Here is a 22,324-nt window from a genome sequence, read left to right on the forward strand (position 1 = left end):
TGCTTGTGTTCCTGCTCTAGCTATCTCTCTCTCTGTCAAATAAATAAATAAATAATCTTTAAAAATAATAATAATTTTCACAATAGGAACTTCAACTGTTATTAATATGCAATATAAAATCACAACCACAAGCTATCTTGTCCATCAAAGACAAAAAGTTTTGGAAGTAATCGACTATTCCTAAATTGTTAGTATTAATGTTCCTTTTTTGTTTTCACTTGGCTTTTGCCATCCATTAACATTCATTAGCAAATAAGTTGTAGCAAAAGTTTTTGGAAAACACTGAAGTAAAAAGAAAATCTGGAAAGTTAATTTATTATCTGCAAACTCATAAATAAGAAATAACTTCTTTATAACTAAGAAAATTATAACTTCTTTATAACTAAGAAATTTATAACTAAGAAAATTAACCTTCTTGAAAATAGAAAAGACTCCCATTGTTTTTTGGCAGTGTAACACTCTGGTCCACTTGCCAAACACAGGTGTTCTATGTTAGCATCATCTGAGAACAGTGATGTGGAATTGTTCTATCACACATTTACTCTATGCAAAATAGAGTGAAGGAGAATTAAATAGTGAGCCCTCTATTAGTTTAATCTATTTGGCTAAATCACATCTGGAGTTAAAAAAAAATTCTGCAAGCTCGTCTCTGAACATATATCACAACTGAGCATGTCTTCCCAGTCCCCAGATTAGATTACCACCGCCCCCCAATTCACAGGTGACCGATGTATGCTTATGACTACTCTTTACTCAGCCCTGTGAAAAAACATTCCACAGACCTGAGAAATTGAACAAAGGAAATCTTGGTTTTATTTTTCACTTTGCTACTTACAGTGTGACTTTAGGCAAAATTTATAACCAAACTGAGTCTTTGTCTACACATTTATAAAATCATATTAATCACAAATGGTCATTTTTAGGATGAGATATTATAGGTAAGACTGTCTTATATTAAGTAACTTGCTATATAAGCAAACTATTGTTTTCATGGACTATTTCAAGATCAGCACTATTACATGAGTTTCAGGAAGAACATGATCTCTTTCTATTTTATTTACCAGGAATGTCTATCATATGACCTAACACTCTCAGGAAAAGTAACTAGGTTCTCACTTCCATTATATTTAGCTTATGCCACTTATTTGCCATTTACATGGCATAATATGGCAAGATACACTGATTGGCAAAGAAATTGTAAATAAAGTAGTCCTGTCATGTCCAGTTAGAAGTTTCAAAAGCAAAGAAAACAATATTGATATGATATGAATTGCCATACCTTAACTCAAAATATCCAATTCCATTCAACTTACAGATAATTAACTATGGTTTAACTTTACATCAATTAATCTTCTTAAAATCAATGTGGAAAAATTATTTTCTTCATTTTATAAATAAGAATATGGAGGTATCAGAGAAGGGACAGAGTCAAGTCTCTGAACCCTCTCTTACTTCTCCCTTGATAAAAACTTTATTTCCGGGGCGCCTGGGTGGCTCAGTCATTGGGCGTCTGCCTTCGGCTCAGGTCATGATCCCAGGGTCCTGGGATTGAGCCCCGCATCGGGCTCCCTGCTTCGCGGGAGGCCTGCTTCTCTGTCTCCCACTCCCTTTGCTTGTGTTCCTGCTCTTGCTATCTCTCTCTGTCAAATAAATAAAATCTTAATAAAAAAAATAAAAAATTTTATTTCCACCTGCCAACTTCTGAAGGAAGGCACAGTTGGCTAGCTTTCATTTGAAAAATGGAACTGAAACCTCACTGGCCTCCAAAGACCTGCCTTGTCACCGGCATGCCCTACCACCACCCTGCAGAAATGTTTGGATTACCTGTAGTCCTTCGTCAAATTAGGCCAGTGTCTGGGGCACTGGCTCCTCATCTCACTCGGGCCTATGCCAAAGATCTAAAATTTGGTGCAGATGCCCGAGCCTTAATGTTTTAGCTGATGCCCTAGCTGTTACTATAGGGCCAAAGGGAAGAACAGCAATTATTGAACAAAATTGGGAAAGTCCAATTGGGAAAGTAACAAAAGATGGCGTGACTGTTGCAAAGTCAATTGACTTAAAAGATAAAAATAAAAGTATTGGCGCCAAACTTGTTCAAGATGTTGCCAATAACACAAATGAATGGGCTGGGGATGGCACCATTACCTCTGTCTTGGCACATTCTATTGTCAAGAGGCTTTGAAAAGATTAGCAAAGGTGCTAATCCTGTGGAAATCAGGAGAGGTGTGATGTTCGATGTTTATGTTGTAATAGTTGAACTTAAGCAGCAGTCTAAACCTATGATGATCCCTGAAAAAATTGCTCAGGATGCTAAGATTTCTGCAAATGGTGACAAAGAAATTGGGAAAATCCTTACTGATGCAATGAAAAAGTTTGGAAGAAAGGGTGTCATCACAGGAAAGGATGGAAAAACACTAAATGATGAACTAGAAGTTACTGAAGGCATGAAGTTCAATCAAGGTTATATTTCTCTTTATTAATACATCAAAAGTTCAGAAATGTGAATTCCAAGATGCCTATATTCTACTGAGTGAAAAGAAAATTTCTAGTGTCCAGTCCATTGTACCTGCTCTTGAAATTGCCAATGCTCACTGTGAGCCCTTGGTCGTAATTGCTGAAGATGTTCATGGAGAAGCTCTGAGTACACTTGTTTTGAGTAGGCTAAAAATTGATCTTTAGGCTGCAGCAGTCTAAGCTCCAGCTTTTGGTGACAATAGAAAGAACAGGCTTAAAGACATGGCTTTTGCTACGGGTGGTGCAATGTTTGGAGAAGAAGAATTGACTCTAAATCTTGAAGATGTTCAGCCTCATTGACTTAGGAAAAGCTGGAGAGGTCATTGTGACCAAAGATAATGCTATGCTCTTAAAAGGAAAAGGTGACAAAGCTCAAGTTGTAAAACATATTCAAGAAGTCATTGAGCAGTTAGACATCACAACTAGTGAATATGAAAAGGAAAAGCTGAATGAACTTCTGGAAAACTCTCAGATGGGGTAGCTGTGCTGAAGTTTGGTGGGACAAGTGATGTTGAAGTGAATGAAAAGCATTACAGATGCAATGCTACACAAGCTGCTGTTGAAGAAAGCAGTGTTCTGGGAGGGGGTTGTGCCCTGCTTCGGTGTGTTCCAGCCTTAGATTCAGTAACTCCAACTAATGAAGATCAAACAATCAGTATAGAAATTATTAAGAGAACACTCAAAATTCCTGCAGTGACCACTGCTAAGAATGCAGGTGTTGAAGGATCACTGATAGTTGAGAAAATTATGCAGAGTTCTTCAGAAGTTGGTTATGATGCTATATTTGGAAATTTTGTGAATATGGTGGAAAAAGGAATCATTGATCCAACTAAGGTAGTAAGAACTTTCTGGATGCTGCTGGATTGGCCTCTCTGTTAACTACAGCAGAAGCTGTAGTCACTGAAATTCCTAAAGAAGGGAAGGACCCAGGAATGGGCAGAATGGGTGGAATGGGAGGTGGTATGGGAGGCGGCAGGTTCTGATTCCTAGAATAGTGCTTTACCATTATTCATGAACTGGGAGAGGAAGTTCAAGACAGAGCTCCTCAACAATAACTTCAGAGAAGTCAGCTGAAGGAAATGACTGAAGAAAAGGCTGGCTGATGTTTAAGAAAATCACTACAACCATCAGTTACTGGTTTCAGTTGACAACATATAACGGTTGACTGCTGTCACTGTCCATGCCTAAAGACAATTTATTTTGTATTTTTGAATAAGACACTTGTACATTCCTGATAACTGAATGCAAGAGCGAGGTAGCAAAATACTGCTTTCAACTTAAATCACTGAGGCATTTGTACTACTATTCTGTTAAAATCAGGATTTGAGTGCTTGCCATCACCAGATGAAAAGTTAAGAAGCAGCCTTTCTGTGGAGCATTTAAGATTAACTGTGTACAAAGTAGAGAAATATCCATTTATGTGACAACCTTTGTGTAATAAAAATTTGTTTGAAAAAAATGAAAAGGGGAACTCTTTTCACCATGAGAATCATCATGGTGATGATTCTCAATACCATGTTTAGAGATATTTGACTTTTTGGAAGGGAACAGTTGCTTACCTAAAGTTATTAAACTCTTATTATGGAATGTCTAACATTAATGACAGACTAGTCATGCACTTATATGTCTCAGCTGGCATGGCTCCTGTGCCAAAGCTCAGAAGACCCCGGAAAACCAGGAGGTCATTATGCATGACTGATGGGTTCAATCAATCAAGGCATGAAAAACAGAAGCCAAAAGAAGGTCAAACTGAGTTGGATATACAAAGGTACAAGATACAGACAAGTACTCTAACCAGGTAGAAAAGACCAGTTAAGCTGGAATGGAGGGACAGAATCTTAGGCAAACACAATGGCAACAATTTGTCATGGTATGATAAGCAGAAGTATGAATTGAGAGGAACAGAGAGAAGGTACCAAAATGCCATACGCAAGTTGAAACTGAACAGATTATAGGAGTAAAAACAACATGTAAATCTATTTCATAAATGAAAAATCATCATAAAATTTAATTAGGTATTATTGGTGAATTAAATTTCACAATACGGCCCCAAATTCATCTCAGCAATTTATGAAAGCTCTCCTTTACTCGCTATTTACACAAATCCTTCCTTGCCCAAATTAGCTAACACTTACTTTACCAATTCTTCAATCTCCATTTACTACTCAAACCACTCCTGTTTAGCTTGCAATCCCATGACCTCACTGTGACAATTCTTCATCAGGTCACCTGTGACATTTCTAAGTAATCTAAATCAATGTGCAACTTTAGCCCTGATCTTACTTGAGTTTCAACAATGCTAAACCCAGTTGGTTACTCCATCTTTGTTTCAACACTCTCCTCCCTTACTTCTATATCACATCCTCCTGGGATGTCCTCTCTTTTTCTGGCTGCTCCTGCTCTTTCTTCTTTACTGACTCAGCTTTCACAAAACAATCCTCAAATGTCAAATGCCCTTTAAGGCATATTCTTCAGTCCTTGTCGCTTTTCATTCTGTACATTCCTGTGCATATATTCTTCCAATGGTCTTCAGGTCCCAGGCATATTTTTGTGACTTTTACATATAAATCTCTAGCAGGCTTCTCAGTTTGGGTTGATATATTCAATTCACAGTGTTCTCACTTGCATGTTCCAGAGATACCCTAAACAGCCAGTTTAAAGCCAAACTCCTGACCTCCTTCCCAGTCTGTTCTCCCATTGTTCACTATCGAACAGCATGCTCATCCATCCAATTCTTCAAGCCAGAACCCCAAAAGGCATCCTTGACTCTCTTCCTCCTTCTCCATAGCCAATACATCACTAAATTTTGTTGATTTTACTTCATAAATTGAAATCTTTCCATTCCTCATTTCTATCTTTACTGGGTCCGGGTTACTACAGTCTATCATGTAGACCTATTGCTATAGCTTCCTGACTAGGGTTTCCTGAAACTTACTATCTAAACTGAAGCAAAAGCATTTTTTAAAACATTCTAATTAGGTATTTTCTCTGCTTTAAATCTCTTGAGAAAAGGTTGAACAACATCTCTAATCTGGCTTACAGGGCCCCGGGTGATCTGCTCCCTGCAGCCATGTCTGGCCTCTCGCATTCCTCTCCACTGCATTCTGCTCTCCAGCCACACCACACTGTTTCCACTGTGCAAATACTCCTCCCACCCTCCTCCCACAGCCTTTGTACAGCCTGCTCCCTCTGCCTGGTACACTCTTCCCCATTCCTTGCCACTGCCTAAATTAACTCTAATTTATCTTTGGATCTCAGCACCAGAGTCACTTCCTCAGAAAGTCTTCCTTGGCCTGCATCCTCTAAGTTCCCCCAAAAGAGTCAGGTCTCCTATATATTCTCATCATACCCTGAACCTTTTATATGTAGCATCTGCCATGGTGTACAATTATACAGTTACTTATGTGACTGCAAAGCCTGGAAGGAAGGGATGAAGCTGGTCTTTGATCACCATTGCAAACCCAATGCCATATATGGGAGTCATCACAGAGCATTACTGAATGATTAAGTGAATGGGCTGAACTGCCTGGGTGAATACCTTCTCATCTTCTCAAGGCTCTAAGATGTCTTCCTCAAAGGAATATTTCCTCCTCTGCACTCATAAGAAACTCTGTTTATGTTAGTATCGTATTTATCACATTGATGATTATATAAGTATCTTTTTTCCAACATAGTATATGAGTTCTTTAGAGGCATGAGGTTAGAAATCATGTCTTGTTCACTGCTGTATCCTGAGGCCTCTTGAAGTGCTAGGCATATCACAGGCACTCAGAAGTGGAAGGAACTGAAGTAGAGAAAAAGATGAATTCTGCAGGTTTTAAGATTTCCATTGGCCTTGCTTTAAGAATAAACCCATTTGCACACAGGAGGCAAAGCCAGGCATTACTGAGGAAAATTGCTTAATCTGCTCTAAATATTACAGATAATGTCCTAAATCTGCTATCAGGCCCTGCCAAAACCTGCTGGGTTCCTGAATAATTCAAAGTTTCTTCTTCTACTACTTCTTCTTCCTCTTCCTCTTCTCCTTCCTCCCTTTTTCCATTTAAAAATAAAATCTGCATATTAAAACTTCATTACCCTTTCAGAACAAACAAAATGCTTCATGATAATTTCATATCTTTTGAAAAAGGTAGACTTTAAATCCAAAATAGGTAGTTGGGTTTTTTTTAATCATACATTTAAAATAAAGTATTAGTTACAGGTGCTCAAGTTTTAAAGTTCATCATCGAGGGATGCTTGGGTGGCTCAGATCGTTAAGCATCTGCCTTCGGCTCAGGTCACCATCGCAGTATCCTGGGATCAAGTCCCATATTGGGCTCCTTGCTCAGCGGGGAGCCTGCTTCTCCCTCTGCCTGCCACTCCCCCTCCTTGTACTCACTTCTCTCTCCGACAAATAAATAAATATAATCTTTAAAAAAAGATAAAGTTCATCATCCAGAGATATGATGATAGAAATAAGAATGCATTTTATTTTTAAAGGGTTGATTATATTTACAAGTAGTAAAATCTTAAATTTTTTACCAAGACAAACTGGATGTAGTTAACCTTTAAAATTCATATTATAAAGAAAAAGTGTGTCCTCTCATGAACTCTCTGTTGAGGCATTTGTTGTCAATATAATACTTCTCTGAGTCACTGGTTCTCACTCAGGTTGTCAATTCCGAGCTTAAGTGCTCTGTTAAATATAGCAGATAAATGTATTTAGGATTTTGTTTTAATAACTGACAATCTCTCACACAATTTAGAAAAAAATATGTATCATTAGTTTGTTCCTTGACTTTCAAACCTGAAAGATTATCATTAGCCAAGTGAAGTGTTGTATTTACTTTGTAGGGAAATTTGGGGCACTGCCGGTGAAGTAGATAATGGGCCTACATTGAAAAAGATAGGCACAGGAAGCTTTGAAGTTTTCAGATAACAATCTCTTAGATAAGGAAAGAGTAACTATCTTTACCTGTTTTTAGCAACAAAGCACATCATCAAAGCAAGAGCACACCAGAAGGAATGCCATGGATATGATTTAATGAGTAATATTTTAGAATAAACATTATACTGATACCTCATTTATATGTATTAGCTGATATGCTTATTAGGTGTAACTAAGCTTGTTGGAAAGAATATTTCCAAAAGATCTCATCTTCATTGGTTTGGGTTAACAGATTTCACACATAAACTGTAGAATGAGATATAAATAGAAGCTATTAATAGATAGATATCAATTACTCCCTGTAATTTTAAAGTTGTTAAAAACAGATACAGAAAATTACATTTTTAATTTTTAATTCAACTTTTTTTGAGATTCCATATGCATACAATAATACATCATCATTTTTTAAATGTACAGTTCAATGAGATTTAACAAATGTGTACAACATGAAACAACTGCCTTAATGGAGATCTAGAATATATTTACATTGATATATATATCAACATCTGTTGATAAACATTTGGGTTGTTTTTAGTTTGGGGATATTATGATTAAAGCTATGATGAACATTCATGTACAAGTCTTTCTGTGGACTTTTTTGTTTCCATTTCTTTTTGGTAAATACCTAAGGGAGGAAATGCTGAATCATAACCAGGAGGTATATATTAAACCTTATAAGAAACTCCAGTCTAAAAAACATACTTTAAGAAGACATGAACAGACATTTTTCCAAAGAAGACTTCCAAATGGCCAACAGACACATGAAAAAGTGCTCAATATCACTTGGCATCAGGGAAATCCAAATCAAAACCTCAGTGAGATACCACCTCATACCAATCAGAATGGCTAAAATTAACAAGTCACGAAAGATAGATGTTGGCAGGGATACAGAGAAAGGGGAACCCTCCTACGCTGCTGGTGGGAATGCAAGCTGGTGCAGGCACTCTGGAAAACAGTATGGAGGTTCCTCAAAAATTTGAAAATAGAGCTGCCGTATGATCCAGCAATTGCACTACTGGGTATTTACCCCAAAGTTTAAAATGTAGGGATCTGAAGGGGTACGTGCACCCCGATGTTTATAGCAGCAATGTCCACAATAGCCAAATAATGGAAAGAGCCAAGATGTCCATCAACAGATGAATGGATAAAGAAGATGTGGTATATATATACAATGGAATATTATGCAGCCATCAAAAGGAATGAGATCTTGCCATTTGCAACGAGGTGGATAGAACTGGAGGGTATTATTCTGAGCAAAATTAGTCAATCAGAGAAAGACATGTATCATAGAACCTCACTGATATGAGGAACTCTTAATCTCAGGAAACAAACTGAGGGTTGCTGGAGTGGTGGGGGGTGGGAGGGATGGGGTGGCTGGGTGACAGACATTGGGGAGGGTATGTGCTATGGTGAGTGCTGTGAATTGTGCAAGACTGTTGAATCATAGACCTGTACCTCTGAAACAAATAATGCAATATATGTTAAGAAAAAAAAAAAAAGAAGAAGATAGCAGGAGGGGAAGAATGAACGGGGGGGAATCAGAGGGGGAGATGAACCATGAGAGACTATGGACTCTGAGAAACAAACTGAGGGTTCTAGAGGGGAGGGAGGTGGGAGGATGGGTTAGCCTGGTGATGAGTATTGGGGAGGGCACGTTCGGCATGGAGTACTGGGTGTTATGCACAGACAATGAATCATGGAACACTACATCAAAAACTAATGAAATGTATGGTGATTAACATAACAATAAATTTAAAAAAAGAAAAAAAGGAAGAGAATATGAATTAAACACTAAAAAAAACATACTTTAATTAATAAAATTCAAAGATATCAGGAGGACATAAGTATATATTCAACATGTATTCATTCATTTATTCCACAAATGTTAAGCAATCATCTATTATACAGCAGCACAAGTTTGTGCATTAAATGTATAGAATTTAACAAGACATAGTCCCTGCCCTGAGGACATTCAGAGAATATGGGAAATACTCTCTTGTGCATATTTGAAAAGACATCACTCTATATACAATGTATCTAAGAAAGCAATGCTTGTATAATTGGATATGCTAAGCCCTAGGTCTGCTATCAATTAGTTATGCAACCTTGAGAAGACTCTTAATCCCTTTGAGCTTTACTATCTTTAAAAAGACAAGACTGAAATAATTAGCTATTTTCAAACACTAAAATAAATCTGTAGTTTGTAACGAAAGTAAAAGGAAACAGCAACAAACTTTTTCCAAATTTGTTAACTCCAAATAAAGTTGATAACCTAAAGTTTCACATTTCAAAGTAATTGATACTTTTGGTAAGAGACTGATCAATAAGGTGATTTCTAAGAAGTATGAGCAACATGATTTCTTAAAGCATAATAATAGTTCATTTACCCAGCATTAGACCATGAATTGTAGGAGAAATTATACCAATGACAGGCCTGAAAATCTACTCTCCTTTGAATCGCAACCAATCTGAAATCTAGGAATGAAGACAAACTGTAGCCAAACAGAACAGAACACTGAATTGAAAAAGAAAATCCCAAATCTTCCAAAAGCTCCTGACATCATAACTTCCAACTGTCATATTTTAATGCTCTAGATACCAAATAAACTGAAAACTGGTTTTATCCAGCAGCTGTTAATGAGACCTCTCCTGGCAAACAGTTCAAAAAGTGATCTTCATGGAAAATCAAAACAGGGCAAGTAATCAACCTCATGTAAGAAATATGCACATAACAGTCCTTGTCCATAATTTTTTTATTAAGTTCAATTAATTAGCCAACATCATTAGTTTTTGATATAGTGTTCAATGATTCATTAGTTACGTGTAACACCCAGTGCTCACCATATCATGTGCCCTCTTTAATACCCAGCACCCAATTACCCCATCCCCCCCGCTCACCTCCTCTCCAGCAACCCTCAATTTGTTTCCTGGAGTCCAGAGTCTCTCATGGTTTGTCTCCCTTTCTGATTTCTTCCCATTCAGTTTTCCCTCCCTTCCCCTGTGGTCCTCTGTGCTATTCCTTACATTCCACATATGAGTGAAACCATATGATAACTGTCTTTCTCTACTTGACTTATTTCACTTAGCATAATACCCTCCAGTTTCATTCATATCGATGGAAATAGTAGATATTTATCCTTTCTGATGGCTGAATAATATTCCATTATATATATGAACCATATCTTCTTCATCGATTCATCTGTTGAAGGACATCTCAGCTCCTTCCACATTGCTGCTATGAACACTGCGGTACATATGCCCCTTCTTTTCACTACATCTATATCTTTGGGGTAATTACTCAGTAGTGCAATTGCTGGGTCATAGCGTAGCTCTATTTTTAATGTCTTGAGGAACCTCCATACTGTTTTCCAGAGTGGCTGTACCAGCTTGCATTCCCACCAACAGTGTAAGAGGGCTCCCTTTTCTCCACATCCTCACCAACATTTGTTGTTCCCTGTCTTGTTAATTTTAGCCATTCTAACTGGTGTAAGGTGATATCTCATTGTGGTTTTGATTTGTATTTCCCTGATGGCTAGTGATGTTGAACATTTTTTCATATGTCTATTAGCCATTTGTATGTCTTCTTTGAAGAAGTGTCTGTTCATGTCTTCTGCCCATTTCTTGACTGGATTATTTGTTTTTTGGGTGTTGAGTTTGACAATTTCTTTATAGATCTTGGCTAGCCCTTGTCCATAATTAAGAGATCTTTTAATTTATACTTACAGATTTACAAAGAGAATTCCTACTTCTTTTTACTACAATTTAAAGACATTTCATGAAGAAAAGAGTTTTATCTTTTTCTTTGTTTATTTGTTTTGCTGTGTTGTATTGATAACATCCTCATCTGTCATTCATCTCTGCCACCACGTTCACACTAGGACTCTAATTCCTAGACATTACTCAGTAATTTCACACACACACACACACACACACACACACACACACACACCAGTGGCCACCATTCTAAACAACAGAGACACCAATTCTTTACAGAAGCTGAGGATTCAATCAAGAGTACAAAGCACTGGGTGGGAAAGATTCCTTATCATGAAAAAATGAAGAATTGAAACTATCTTCTCCCAGCATTTGAATAAACATGCAGATCAATACATTAATCAGAAGATTACCAAACAGTGAATAATAAAATGACAACTGCCTACTTTGGAGGTCTTAGAGAGGTCATTAGGGTCATGAAATCAGGACAGTAGCCAGAATTGATGATTTATTGGTCTGTGTAACCTTAGGCAAATCAATTATTATTTTTCTCTGCCTTCTTTTCCCTGTTAGAAAAATAATGCTTGTTTTTGTTCACAGCTCTATAATAGTTAACGGGAAAAACATGAAGAAATAGTCATCTTTATGTAACATAGAGTTTAGGAAATGATAAAATAGAAGTATTTTATACATTATATGGTACTGTAAAAATGTAAAATAATCATTATTGTTATCATTACTGTCATAATTTTAAATGTAGATACCATTTAAAATTTCTAGGTAGGACCAGAAAGCACTTAGAAAAGAGAAATTTCGGGCGCCTGGGTGGCTCAGTCGTTAAGCGTCTGCCTTTGGCTCAGGTCATGATCCCAGGGTCTGGGATCGAGTACCACATCGGGCTCCCTCCTCAAGGGGAAGCCTTCTTCTCCCTCTCCCACTCCCGCTGCTTGTGTTCCTGCTCTTGCTATCTCTGTCTCTGTCAAATAAATAAATAAAATCTTTAAAAAAAAAAAAAAAGAAAAGAGAAATTTGTAATGAATTCTTTTTTTTAATTATTTTATTTTATTTTATTATGTTATGTTAATCACCTTACATCATTAGTTTTTCATGTAGTGTTCTATGATTCATTGTACATGTATAACACCCAGTGCTCCATTCAGTACGTGCCCTCTTTAATACCCATCACCAGGCTAACCCATCCCCCCACACCTCTCCCCTCTAGAACTCTCAGTTTGTTTCTCAGAGTCCATAGTCTCTCATGGTTCATCTCCCCCTCTGATTTCCCCCCCTTCATTTTTCCCTTCCTGCTATCTTCTTTTTTTTTTTTTTTTTTAACATATACTGTATTATTTGTTTCAGAGGTACAGGTCTATGATTCAACAGTCTTACACAATTCACAGTGCTCACCATAGCACATACCCTCCCCAATGTCTATCACCCAACCACCCCATCCCTCCCACCCCCCCACCACTCCAGCAACCCTCAGTTGGTTTCCTGAGATTAAGAATTCCTCATATCAGTGAGGTCCTATGATACATGTCTTTCTCTGATTGACTAATTTCGCTCAGAATATTACCCTCCAGTTCCATCCACGTCATTGCAAATGGCAAGATCTCATTCCTTTTGATGGCTGCATAATATTCCATCGTGTATATATACCACATCTTCTTTATCCATTCATCTGTCGATGGACATCTTGGCTCTTTCCATAGTTTGGCTATTGTGGACACTGCTGCTATAAACATCGGGGTGCACATACCTCTTCGGATCCCTACATTTTAATCTTTGGGGTAAATACCCAGTAGTGCAATTGCTGGATCATATGGTAGCTCTTTTTTCAACTTTTTGAGGAACCTCCATACTGTTTTCCAGAGTGGCTGCACCAGCTTGCATTCCCACCAACAGTGTAGGAGGGTTCCCCTTTCTCTGCATCCCCGCCAACATCTGTCATTTCCTGACTTGTTAATTTTAGCCATTCTGATTGGTATGAGGTGGTATCTCATTGAGGTTTTGATTTGGATTTCCCTGATGCTGAGCAATGTTGAGAATTTTTTCCTGTGTCTTTTGGCCATTTGGATGTCTTCTTTGGAAAAATGTCTGTTCATGTCTTCTGCCCATTTCGTGATTGGATCCTTTGTTCTTTGGGTGTTGAGTTTGATGAGTTCTTTATAGATTTTGGATACTAGCCCTTTATCTGATATGTCTTTTGCAAACATCTTCTCCCATTCTGTTGGTTGTCTTTTGGTTTTGTTGACTGCTTCCTTTGCTGTGCAAAAGCTTTTTATTTTGATGAAGTCCCAATAGTTCATTTTTGCTCTTGCTTCCCTTGACTTTGGTGGTGTTTCTAGGAAGAAGTTGTTGCAGCTGAGGTCTAAGAGGTTGTTGCCTGTGTTCTCCCCAAGGATTTTGATGGATTCCTGTCTCACATTGAGGTCTTTCAACCATTTTGAGTCTATTTTTGTGTGTGGTGTAAGGAGATGGCCCAGTTTCATTCTTCTGCATGTGGCTGTCCAATTTTCCCAACACCATTTGTTGAAGAGACTGTCTTTTTTCCATTAGACATTCTTTCCTGCTTTGTCAAAGATGAGTTGACCATAGAGTTGAGGGTCCATTTCTGGGCTCTCTATTCTGTTCCACTGATCTATGTGTCTGTTTTTGTGCCAGTACCAGACTGTCTTGATGATTGCAGCTTTGTAATAGAGCTTGAAGTCCAGAATTGTGATGCCACCAGCTTTGCTTTTCTTTTTCAACATTCCTCCAGCTATTCGGGGTCTTTTCTGGTTCCATACAAATTTTAGGATTATTTGTTCCATTTCTTTGAAAAAAGTGGATGGTATTTTGAAAGGGATTGCATTAAATGTGTAGATTGCTCTAGGTAGCATTGACATCTTCTCAATATTTGTTTTTCCAATCCATGAGCATGGAACGTTTTTCCATTTCTTTGTGTCGTCCTCCATTTCTTTCATGAGTATTTTATAGTTTTCTGAGTACAGATTCTTTGCCTCTTTGGTTAGATTTATTCCTAGGTATCTTATGGTTTTCGGTGCAATTATAAATGAGATGGACTCCTTAATTTCTCTTTCTTCTGTCTTGTTGTTGGTGTATAGGAATGTCACTGATTTCTGGTCATTGATTTTATATCCTGCCACTTTACTGAATTCCTGTATGAGTTCTAGCAGTTTTGGGGTGGAGTCTTTTGGATTATCCACATAAAGTATCATATCATCTGCAAAGAGTGAGAGTTTGACTTCTTCTTTGCCCATTTGGATGCCTTTTATTTCTTTTTGTTGTCTGATTGCTGTGGCTAGGACTTCCAATACTATGTTGAATAGCAGTGTTGATAGTGTACATCCCTGCCGTGTTCCTGACCTTAGGAGGAAAGCTCTCAGTTTTTCCCCATTGAGAATGATATTCGCTGTGGGTTTTTCATAGATGGCTTTTATGATCTTGAGGTATGTACCGTCTATCCCTATACTCTGAAGAGTTTTGATCAAGAATTCTTAAGCTTCAAATTAAGCCTAAGAGTAAGTCTAATTTTCCATTAGTGCTGGGCTTCATACAATGATCCCAAACTTTACCACCTACAGAATAACCATAAAAGGGTTATGTGAGATGATCATCACATGCATATAATGGGTGCAAATCCACTCTTGGATATAACCCCAAATCCATTATGTTACATCTATTTTCCCTGCAATCAACACAGTGGCACCCTCTATCAGAGCAAGACTCATCCACCCAAGACATTAAATGGAACCTTGTTTTCATATACTAACTGGTCATGAATCATAGCAGAATGCCAGAAGGTAGAAGAGGTGGCTGACAAGTATCCCTCTGGCTCTCAGTTCTTTATTTAAATTCTGAAGAATTTGGGTCCTATTTTTTTCCTATTCCTGCTTTATTTAATTCCATCCTCTGTCATCACTTTATAATTCTCTAGTGTGGTAGGAAGTAGGAGGAAATGGAGGCAATACTAGAATGAGTATGCAGTGACCATTGGTCTTTTTTTCTCCTTTTTAAAAATATCTGATTTATTCATTTGAGAGACAGAGCACAAGCAGAGGGAGAGGGAAAAGCAGACTCCCCGCTGAGCTGGGAGCCTGACATAGGGCTTCATCCCAGGACCTGGAGATCACGACCTGAGCTGAAGGCAGACGCTTAACCATCTGAAACACCCAGGCACCCCAACTGTCGGTCTTAAGACTATCAAAATCACTGGCATTGTCCAAATTGAAAACAAAAACACTGAATCTGTCATCTGGTCTCTTCTGTACATCCAGGGCTAATATTAAGCCCATGTCTCTCTAGGGTTAGCTGGGGCTGAGAGAGCCACACAATCTTTCCTTTACTCACTAGCATCTCTTGAGTAACAGTCTATGCAGCTAGTAACCTTCTCTCTTACATATAAAAGCATTTCTCTGTTGCTTTAATCTTTCTTGACTTTTTCTCTTTAATTAAAAATAAATAATGTATACTCCTTTAATAGTAAGCCATGCTGGGTAGTTATTGAGCTAAGTGAATTGCTTGACCCCTTCTGTCTTTGGTTAAAAATTTTTAAACATCAAGTTGAACCTTGCAGAAACCTTTGACCAGTAAAGGAGTGAGAAGCAGGGGGAGTCAATGGCATTCAAATGCCAAAAGTATAAACTATATAAAAAAATAATGAGGCTTAAGAGTGTGTTCCTACAGTACCTCCAAATCGTAGAGCCAAATGGTTTTAAAAATTCTTCTTTCTTGTTTATTAAGCAGAGATGCCAATGATAACTGTTAGGAGTTGGAAGAATTTTTAAAAAGGGAAGTTGCATTTTATTGTTTCATCTCTTTCTGTAAAAACACTACTTTATTTGGCTGATTTGGGATATTTTTGAAATCAATTGTTGTTCTTCCCCCTCAGAGTAGATCACTTTCTTTAAGTTCTATACAGATACCACAAATCTCAGTGAAATTTAAATAGTAACATTACATAAAAGTAGAGATCTTCAAAAACATAATCCATTTCTTTTCATTTTGATGTATATAAAAATGGAAATGAAAAATATCTAGAATATACATATAAAGATAGTATTAGATGAAACACCCTATTTGAATACATATTTGAGCAATATTCTTTAGAATGAAATTGTACAAATAGGAACATGGTTCTATAATTACACAACTACTTTCTTTTGGAGAAGAGCATGATCTATTTTTACCCTCTCCAGAGCATTCTGGCAGTCACTGTCAAAATTTTATCTGCCTCATTTGATAAGGACATTGCTAAAAGGTGGATTATTAAGAAAGAGTGAGTCACACGTGGATGGTTTACCTTTAAGGCACAGAAAATTTGTACAAAAACTCATCCAAGAGCAATGGACTCCGGTTTCAGTCCTGATTCCTTATAGTAAGAAGCAGTCTGACTTGGGATAAGTGAACTGAGAAAAAGTGGAGGAAAAATAGGTTGGTGGATACCAGGTATCAGGGGAGGTGGATAAAAGAGCTAAACGGGACTACCCTCACTAAATATGCTGTATGTTATAAAGATACATTTTTCCTTTATATACTAGAGGGGGAATTTAGGAAGTTAAAATGCCACAATTTATAGAATTAAGATTATTTCCTTATATTTAAAATAAGTTGAAAATTGAAAGTATAAACCGAGTTCAACATGTCAACTTCATGCCTGAGTTTCTTAAATCTTCCTAAAATAAGTATGAAATAAACAAGTAAATCAGTAAAGTTGTAAGCAAGTAAATAACAAGTTGTGGTGAGTTTAGTAAAAGGAAGAAACACTGGCAAGTTGGCTAATGGTGACTTAATTATCTGCATCTTTGCTTCTCTAATATTCAAATAAAATAGAACTCAAAGCTCTGGGAAGCACAGCTTTGTCTGGTTTTAGATTAAACACTTTGAAATGCATGGGCCAAAATATTGCAGGAATCTTTCCAAGGAAATCATTAACTTGTTCTGTGACTAATATAACCCAAAATAATTGCTAGAAGACAATAGCATGCTCGATTGATAGGACAGAGCAAAAGCTGGGATTTCTACTTAAATTACATTCATGGTCAGACTCAAATCAAAGTGGTAAGGATAGCAGGCAATAGTGAAATAATCTACATTCTACTATGAATCTGTTTTCAGCTTTAGGTCTCTTTTGTAACATCCTGCATAAATAACTTTGAATGCCTTACAGACCCAAGAGAGATATGCAAAGACAGAATCTTCTGAAGGGATAAGAACAAAGTTCTGAAATGGGAAGAAAATCCAACACTTTCTTAGAAGACCCTAATCTATCACACCACATTTCAATGTTGAAAAGATACCAACTTAATCTCTTACAACACCTTTTCTCTTTCTTCTTTTTTTTCCTATTGCCTCTCTCATTTTCTTTACCTGTCTTCTCTGCAGCAGCACTAATATTATTGGCAGCAAAGGGGGTTTTCAAAGAGTACTAAAGCTTTATTAGGAAAGTATGATCAGGGAACTTGAACTTTTGTTAAATTAGCAGCAACAACATCATCATTAACATATCACAGTGCCTTTATCATTACCATAACGTTTTACAACATGAAATAATTTAATATTTTTTGTAGTATATGTAGAGTCTTATACTTGCATGACATCTGAGTATCAGAGTATTGTACTGAATGACATAAATAAACAGCTATAAGTGTATTTACAAATGTGTTGTACTACAAATATCCATATTCAGTGAGGGCCAGGGGTTTTAAATTGGTCTATGTGCAAATATTTGGTATGAAGAATTAGCTATACCTCAAAGATAAAATCTTGGATTTTTTATATAATGGCTCTCCTTGGTACCCAGCTAATTGATTTAGAATGTATCTCCTGCTTCCCTATCAATACTTTTCCTCGCCTGGTATAGGAATCCCATTTCACTGATCTTATGCATAAATTAGACAACTTGGAATCAGCAAGGCACAATGTTGGACTTAAACTATGGAAAGTGAGAGAATACAAAGATTGTGGAATGGCTAGATATTGCAGCTAAATTGTAGCAGAGTATACCACTTACTATCTAACAAGACAATAAAGTAAATGGAAGAGATAAAATCATCAAAAGCCACCCTTTTGGATATTTCATATGGTATATGGGAAGTAGGTTCAATTGAGAGGAAACTGGAAGAGCTATCAAGAGTGTTGGCTTTATAAAACATTTTGAAAGTTTGCCAGCTTGAGTCAGACTTGGTACAAGGCATTACCTACTTTACTCTCACAGAAGTCTTGATATTTCTCCTATTCATTGTTTCCTCATCTCAGCAAATGGCATTATCATCGTCCTTCAAGTGAAAAAAAAAATCACTGTTGATTTGTGCCTTTACATCAATTCTCTGGTTTCTCTTCAGATCGCATAAATCTTTCGCCTTTTACATCAATCCTAATATTTAATCAATTACCAAAGTCTGTCAAAGTTCTACTTTAAAATATATCTCAAATCTGTTTTCTTTTCACTATCTCCATTACCACCTCCCTAGTCCAGTCTCTCATTGTCTCACCAGAAGTTCCACATTAGCAGGTCTTATATACTCTACTCTTATGCACAATGAAATCATTTTCATTAAAGTAAATAAATTTACATTAAAAAAAAATAGATCACAACTCATTAGTCCTCTGACTAAAATCCTCCAATGGCTTTCTACACAACTAAATAAAAACATCCTCCAAACTATGACCTCCAATGCCCTGAATGATGCCATTTGTACTTCTTTCTCCCATCTTTTCTGAGATCTCGATCTGAACTCATTTGCTTAATTATTTATTGTTGTCCCTTATTTGAATTTAGGCTTCAAGTTTCTAGTAATGGACACATATTATATGATTTTATATACATATATATACATATATATAACGTAGTAAATATGGTATTTATGATATATGATAAATGAGCAAATAAATGCATGCAAGTCAATTCTCTGCCTTCTCTATATCCTTTATGACACTATGGCCCAGCCATAGTGACTCCAAGGGAAATGCCTTCAAACCACATTTCAGGGACAATCACTTGTTAAGCTGGGTCCCCAACCCACAATTCTCTAGACAAAATTGTAATGAGCTCCACAGCCATTCTACTCTTGTAATTAAAAGTTTTATTAACATAATTGGTCTGCAATAAGACAAAGACTAAATATCATTCTCTTATTTTTATAGACAAGGCAAAAAATATACAAAGTATATTAGCATAAATCTTCACATTTAAGAAATGTGAGGATAACATACTGTTGAAAGTACAGGGCATTCCAGTCCAAGATGGTGACATAGGAAGACCCTAAACTCAACTTCTCCATGTGTACATACACACCAAAAAAGGGACTTCTTTAAGTGGAAAAGAAAAGGCCATATTTAACATAAAACAATAATGAATAAAAAGATGCAAAATATGATAGTATATACATAAAATGTGGACAAGGGAGTTAAAACAAGTTTTTATAGAATGTATTTGAACTTAAATGACCATCAACTTAAAATAAATTGCTATATGCTTAGGATGTTATATATGAACCTCCTGGTTAAGCACAAACTCAAAACCTGTATTAGATACATAAAAAATAAAGTCAAACATAACACTACAGAAACTCATTAGTCACATAGAGAGCAGGAAAAGAAAGGAACAGAGAACTACAAAAACAATCAGAAAACAATTAACAAAATGGCAATAAGTATATACTTGTCAATAATTACTTTAAATGTAAATAGCCTAACTGTTCCAGTCAAAAGACACAGGATGGCAGAATGGGTAAAAACAGCAAGACCCATCTAATATGCTCCCTACAGGAGACTCACCTAAGACCTAAAGACACATACAGACTAAAAGTTAAGGGATGAGAAAATACTTATCATGCAAATAGGGGGGAAAAAAGCTGGGGTAGCAATACTTATATCAGATAAAATAGACTTTAAAACAAAGGCTGTAACAAGAAACAGAGAAGGGCTATTGCATAATGACAAAGGGATAAATCCACAAAAAGATACAGCAATTATAAATACCTATGCACCCAACTAGAGTACACCTAAATATATAAAGCAAATATTAATAAATTTAAAGGGAGAAATTGATGTTAATACAAGAATAGTAGGGGACTTTTACACCCTACTATATCAATAAATAGATTTTCCAGGCAGAAAATGAATAAGGAAACAGTGTCTCTGAATGATACATTAGACCAGATGTACATAAGATATATACAGAACATTCCATCTAAAACCAACAGAATACATATTCTTTTCAAGTGCACATGGAATATTCTCCTGGATATATCAGATGTTAGGCCACAAAACAAGTTTCATAAATTTAAGAGTACCAAAATTATGCCTGCATCTTTTCCAACCACAATGGTATAAAACTAAAAGTCAATCACAGGAAGAAGAAAAAAAAAACTAGAGAAAACAGCAACACGTGGAGGCTAAATAGCTTGCAAAAACAACCAATGGGTGAATGAAGAAATCAAAGAAGAAATTTTAAAAATACACAGAGAAAAATGAAAATGAAATTCAATAGTCTAAAATATTTGGGACATAGTGAAAGCAGTCCTAAGGGGGAAATACATAGTGACACAGTCCTACCTTAGAAACAAGAAAAGGCTCAAATAACAATCTAACCTTACACTTAAAGGAACTAGAAAAAGATGAACAAGCAAAGCCCAAAGTGAGGAGAAAGGAAATCATAAAGATCAGGGAAGAAATAAATGACATAGAGACTAAAAAACCAAACAAACAAAAAACAAAAACAAAACAAACAATATAAAAGATCAATGACTTTTCAAGAAAAAAGGAGAAAGGACTCAAATAAATAAAATCAGAAATGAAAGAGGAGAAGTAAGAACGACACCACAGAAATACAAAGCATTATTAGAGAATACTACGAAAAATTATATGCCAACAAATTGATTAACCTAGAAGAAATGGATACATTTCTAGAAATATACAATCTTCCCAAACTGAAAGAAACAAAAGAAGAAATAGAGTATTTGAGGAAAAAAATAGAAAATCTGAACAGACCAATTACTAGTAACAAAATTGAACAGGTAATCAAAAAGCTACCAAAAAATAAAAGTCCACGACCAGAGGGATTTATAGGTGAATTCTACCAAACATTTAAAGAAGAGTTAATACCTATTCTCCTCAAACTATTCCAAAAAACAAAAGAGGAAGGAGAGTTTGAAATACATTTTATGAGGCCAGCATTACCTCCATACCAAACCAGACAAAGACACCACAAAAAAAAGAAAACTACTGACCAATATTTTGCAACAGATGCAAAAATACTCAATGAAATATTAGCAAACTGCATTTAACAATACATTAAATAATCATTCGCCATGATCAAGTGGGATTTATTCCAAGGATACAAGGATGATTCCATTTTCAACAATTAATCAATGTGATAAAGCACAGCAATGAAACTAAGAATAAAAATCACATAATCATCTCAATAGATACAGAAAATGCATTTGACAAAATTCAATAACCATTCATGATAACAACTCTCAACAAAGTAGGTTTAGAGGGAACATACCTCAACATAATAAAGGCTATATGTGAAAGACCCAGAGCTAACATTATCCTCAATGGTAAAAAACAGAACTTCTCCTCTAAGGTCAGGAACAAGACAAGGATGCCCACTCTTGCTACTTTTATTCGACATAGCTCTGGAAGCCCTTGCCACAGCAATCAGACAAGAAAAAGAAATAAGAGTCATCCATAGGAAGGATGAAGTTAAGGAAGAAGTTAAATTTTTACTACTTGCAGATCATATGATACTACACATAGAAAACCCTAAAAAAAAACTACAATAAGTAATAATTCAATAAAGTTGCAGGATTCAAAATTAATACCCAGAAATTGGTAGCATTTCTATACATTAATAATGAAGCAATAGAGAAATTAGGAAAATAATTCCATTTACTATTGCACCAAAAGAGATAAAATACCTAGGAATAAACTTAACTAAGGAGATGAAAGAACTGTACTCTGAAAACTATAAAATGCTGATGAAAGAAACTGAAGACAACACAAACAAATAGAAAGCTATTCCATCCATGCTCATGAATTGGAAGAACTGATATTGTTAAAATGTCCATACTACCTAAGGCAATCTACAGATTCAATGCAATCCCTACCAAATACCAACAGTGTTTTTCACAGAACTAGATCAAGTAATATAAAATTTGT

The 22,324-nt window shown here is 36.2% G+C and overlaps 1 pseudogene; it reads left to right on the top strand.

Annotated features, from left to right (window-relative positions):
- Nucleotides 1-1,811: 1,811 nt before the first annotated feature.
- LOC123838616 (60 kDa heat shock protein, mitochondrial-like) lies at nt 1,812-3,497 on the top strand (annotated as a pseudogene).
- Nucleotides 3,498-22,324: the final 18,827 nt, after the last annotated feature.

The sequence above is a fragment of the Mirounga angustirostris genome, unplaced genomic scaffold, assembly GCF_029215605.1.
Source record: "Mirounga angustirostris isolate CCGP_5_RB_7025 unplaced genomic scaffold, mMirAng1.0.hap1 SCAF_3, whole genome shotgun sequence".
Lineage (NCBI taxonomy): Eukaryota > Metazoa > Chordata > Mammalia > Carnivora > Phocidae > Mirounga > Mirounga angustirostris.